Raw genomic sequence first — 4663 nt, 5'->3', positions numbered from 1 at the left:
CACCATCATCACCACCATCATCACCACCATCATCACCACCATCACCATCACCACCATCACCATCACCACCATCACCACCATCACCATCACCACCATCACCATCACCATCACCACCATCACCATCACCATCATCACCATCACCATCATCACCACCATCACCATCATCACCATCATCATCACCTGGACAGCTTTAATGTGGAGAATGGAAATGCAGAGTGGAAGACCTGTAAGGCTTACTGTACTGGTGTAGTGTCAGGTATGCTATCGAAAGAAAAATCTGCTTCACATGCAGCTGGTCTTTTTTTTTTTTTTTTTTTTTTTTTAAACAGGGTCTCATTGTGTTGCTCAGGCTAACTTTGAATGCACTATGTAACCCAGGCTGGCCTTGCCCTCCAGGCAGGCCCCGTGCCTCAGCCTCCCAAGTGCTGAGGTCAGAGGCCTGCACCACCACACCTGATTTGCTTCACAGTAAGTTGGAAGAAACAGCTTTGGATCATTGTTGAGTCATTTACTGCTTGTCTTTTCCAAGAACTCCTACTAAGATTTTTATGGGGAAGGGAGTTCAGAATTCAACTATCTGAAATGGAAATTATGAATCAAGAGACTCCAGAGATATTAGTATCTTAATGTCACACTCTGTCTTCTTCCTAAAAATGTCTACTTTCGTTTAAGAAACATCTGTGAGCTCAGTCCTAACAGGCAGGTCTAAAGGACCCCAATATCTAGATGAAAATGAGTCTATGACAAGCCAGCACAGCCTATTGGTAGCTCACCCCCCCCATGAAATTAATCCTTTTTCTCAGACTGAAGGACACTTTGGAGGTCTCCTCAGCTCCTCTTGTGAAGAGCAGAAACACATTCCATCAAACAACTGCAAAAGTTTCCACACAGCTCATGTGCAAGTCCCCTAGTCCTGGGGGCTAAGAAGGACCCGTGTGTGCTACACGCTACTGATAGGTCTGTATTCCTCTAGGCATTTATGTGACTTTAGCGCAGAGAAGGACGAGCCTAGCATATCCTAGAGGACACCACTGCCCAAATCAGGGAAGCTTCTGAAAAATGTGAAAATGCAAATGCTCACCAGTGCAAATGCTTCCCCCAGTGCAGACTGTTTCCAGTTCTCAAAACAATTCATGCCACATTTAATTTTCTACATAAGATACAAGTGTTAGGGTATAATGGTAAGGGTCACTTGCATTTAAATGTTAGTGCTCTGGGAGGGATTTGTGAGAGGGAATAAGGGAAGGATAACTTCTTTGGATTAGGATTACCCAAAGAGCCCCTAGAGGTTGTTTTGGCCATGTCTCATGCAAGCGTTGGTGGAAGACGGGACCTGTAATGGTCAATAGTGATGCTATTGAGCACCTTGAGGTGCACAAGGTGGTCCCTAACACAAAGACACATCCAACCCGTAATAAATGATAAAAAAATTAATTCAGTTCATCAGTAATGCCCAGGAAGAACCCAGACCTGGACGATCTCTGTTGGCATGCTGAAATCTCTAGACACATATACTAGAACACAAATATTGGGCTTAATCTGCGAACTCTTATTAAAATATTTTCATTATAAGTTTTTTATTTTTCTATTTTACTTCTGAATGTAACCCAGGGTTTTGTGAAACTACTGTTGATATTAAATATGTTAAACTTGGATATTGTGGTAATACATGATTTAATATGCACATGCATCATCTGGTTCTCTGAACAACTCACACCACATTTAATTTTCTACAAAAAACACAAGTGTCAGGGTAGAGCAACAAGGGTCACTTGTGCTTAAATGTTAGTTGAATAACACTCATGAATTCCAAATTCACATCACAAGCCACAAATTACTACAAATCATGAAAATTCAGGATTTCTTTCAAGAAAAATGTGTTAAAAGTTAAATCCCTTAAGGACCAAGTAGCCACAATATTTATTTTGTTTGAAATTTGCAATTAACTGGTGAGGAAAAAATTAATTCAGTTCATTAAGTTTGAAATTCCTGTTTACTTTAAAGTAACCCTAGTTTGTTGTAAGTTGAAAGAACGGATTTCTTTTCTAGAAGGCAGGCTGACTTTGCCCTAGTTTCGAGACCGCGGGCATCCCCCGCCCTTACTTTCTTGGACTTCTGCTTTCTCTCCCCTCCGGCGGAGACCATCATTCCTAGCACTTTCCAAGCTGCAGTGTCACCGTGTATGCATGATCCAGCGCCACAAGCCATCACGTGGAAAAGGGAAAACATGATCTGATCCTCTGATTTTAATACAGTGCCCTTCGATAGCGAGCCTCCCTCGCAGGAGCACTGCGAAGACCCAATGGACTGTGACAGCACTTGGAAAAATGGCCCCGAGAGATCAGTAGAAAACGCAGGTGAAAGGCACAACACAGGTGGCAGAGCTTTCCCCAGGACAATGGCTCTGCGCCCGCGCCAGCCCCTCGCCCTGGCCCACGGCCCCCGTTCCCACGGCCATCCTTCCCCGAGGACTCTGCCCACTCACGTGCCTTCCCCTCCTGTGGGTGCAGTCCGAGGGTGCTGGGTCTTCTCCTCACTTGGTCGCCGGGCTCTCCTTCCTCTGCACGGCAGGTGCCCCAAATGGATCAAAGTCCTGAAGGGCACGTGTGGGAGACAGACTGGGCCGGCAGCGCGGGTGGAGGTGGCTTTGCTTTCCTGGAGCACTGGGTGAGGGAGACTTCATGCTGCCAGCTGGAGGCAGAGCCAAGTCCCCGAGGCGCTCCCAACTTGAGGCTCCAGTCAGCAGCAGCGTGCTCGCCTCCCACCAGCTACAATACTTGCAAAAGTGAAACTTGGAGGACAAATGAACTTTGGCTGGGTTCTGCCCTTGGGAGTTGTTTAGACCTGCAGATACCATTGCGTCCCTGGCACCCCTCGGTCTCCCCAGAAAGCTGCAAGGCATGCTGGGTCCCTATTCCATACTCCACTGGGCCAGTGAGGGCGGCCTGCGGTACAACCACCTGCCTGGCTGGGCCCGTGCTGTGTCTTCACGCCGCTTCCGCCTGGTCCACATCAAGTCCTCCACACCTGGGGCCAGGTTTCCTTTGGAAATGGAGCTGCAGAGGTGGCAGCAAGGCCGAGATCAGATGTGCCCCCTTATTCTGTGGAGTAGGAAGTGAGAACTCCAGAGGGGAAGCGCCTCTGCCCGATGAGGACCTCAGGTCCAGTTCCGGGGGGGGGGGCGGCTACTTTTATTGCTCTTTTTGCTTTTTTCTTAAGCTCTTTTGCTGAATAATGAAGCGATTTATTACTCTCAGAGACTTAGCCCGAGAATTCTGCTTAAGTTCTCCACATAATTCCTTGGCAGGAAGAGTGTGATAACAAAGGTTCTGGGCACTTCATGTGTACTCTCGTTTCGGTCAGATTTTCCTTAACATTCCTTCCCCTGAAGCCCATTTCACTTGAGCGTGAGGGGTCTGCAGATACACGCTCAAGGTTTAAGAGTCCTCTAAAACAATGTGTAGCTTAATTTGAGGTTTTCATTTCAGTTGAATAGCGTAAGTACATGCGGCTTTATGGTCAGTTTTGATTTCTCTAGAGGTTTCTTTCCCTTTGTTACACTCAGCCGCCCACTGGCCGCCCACTGTGAGGCTTCTGTTCTCCGTGTAAGGATTTCTCCTTTATCGTTCAGTCTATGAAAGCACGTTCTTCATGATGGAGGATGAGGGGTTTGCAGAGGAGAGAAAAATAATTGCACATTAAGGAGGGCCCGGGGCCTGCAACTCTTTCTCCTTTGGTTAGAATGAATGGTGCGCTCTGCTCCCTCCTGGGCCTCTGGCTCTGCGATGGATGGCGCGGTGCCCGCAGACTCCTCCTCGGCAGGGCGAGAGAGAAAGGAGGCCAGGCGGCTGGCCCTGGAAGGGGCAGGCACTGGGCTAAAGTCTGCAGCCCGAAACGCCGGCAGGGAACATTACGCAAGAGGAGCGCGGTGTTCCAGCTTCGGGAGCCGTCTTCAGGGCATTTGGAAGCCAGTGGCACCAGGGAGCGTGGCGCGACCACGGCACGCAGTGGGGTTGGAGCTGGAAGTACAGGCAGGGCCTTCCCGCCTTCCCTGGGGCGCAGTAACCACGTGCGGGAGCCGGACAGCTTTTACATGAGTGCTGGGAAAGTCACCGAGTTTACCCGGAAACTGCCACGCTAATTCTTCTGCTCTAAGACTTCATAATTTTGAAGTAAAAATTAAAATAAGTAATATAAAACAGATTGAGTTTCACATCAGAATTTGCAGTGTGGAGGGCCAGGGAGATGGCTCAGTAGAATAAGCGCTTCCCTGGCAAGCGGAAGGGCCTGAGTTCAATTCCCGGTTCAGCCCTCGCGCCACTCCAGCGCGGCCCACACGCCAGGACGCTCCGGCGGGGTCCCCCTCCGCACTTTCGTCGCTGGCCGATCACGCGGGCACCAGCGGACTGTGTGCTCACAAAGCATTTGTACTCACGTTCTGGGAAGTCCTCCGACGGTGACGTGGGGCCTGTGTCCCACTGTACGCTGTTCGTTCTGGGTCGGGGTTCTGTGTGCACACCCCGTTAGGACTGGGGAGACAAAAGGAGGGCACGCTGCCTTTGCCACGCTGAAGCGCGTCCGCGTGCGCGCGAGGAGCGCGGACAGAAGCTCCGAGCCGGGCGCAGACGGACCCGGCGGCGTGCAGGGTGCGGCGGGAGGACGG

At 49.9% G+C, this 4663-nt stretch overlaps 1 protein-coding gene across 3 annotated transcripts in view; it reads right to left on the bottom strand.

Moving 5' to 3' along the window:
- Btnl2 (butyrophilin like 2) overlaps positions 1-2710 on the bottom strand; it is a 14429-nt gene extending 11719 nt beyond the window's left edge. For 2 of the 3 annotated variants that reach the window (XM_004624263.2, XM_023721262.1), the window contains exon 1: positions 2490-2710. The gene's annotated coding sequence lies outside the window, so the exon portion shown is untranslated. Of the gene's footprint in view, positions 1-2485 lie in introns of all 3 variants that reach the window. The other variant, XM_023721254.1, reaches the window with a different exon arrangement.
- Positions 2711-4663: the final 1953 nt, after the last annotated feature.

Source organism: Octodon degus, unplaced genomic scaffold (assembly GCF_000260255.1).
Source record: "Octodon degus isolate 3935 unplaced genomic scaffold, OctDeg1.0 scaffold00005, whole genome shotgun sequence".
Lineage (NCBI taxonomy): Eukaryota > Metazoa > Chordata > Mammalia > Rodentia > Octodontidae > Octodon > Octodon degus.
Note: the sequence above shows the minus strand (reverse complement) of the source record. Positions and strands in the feature narration are given on the sequence as shown.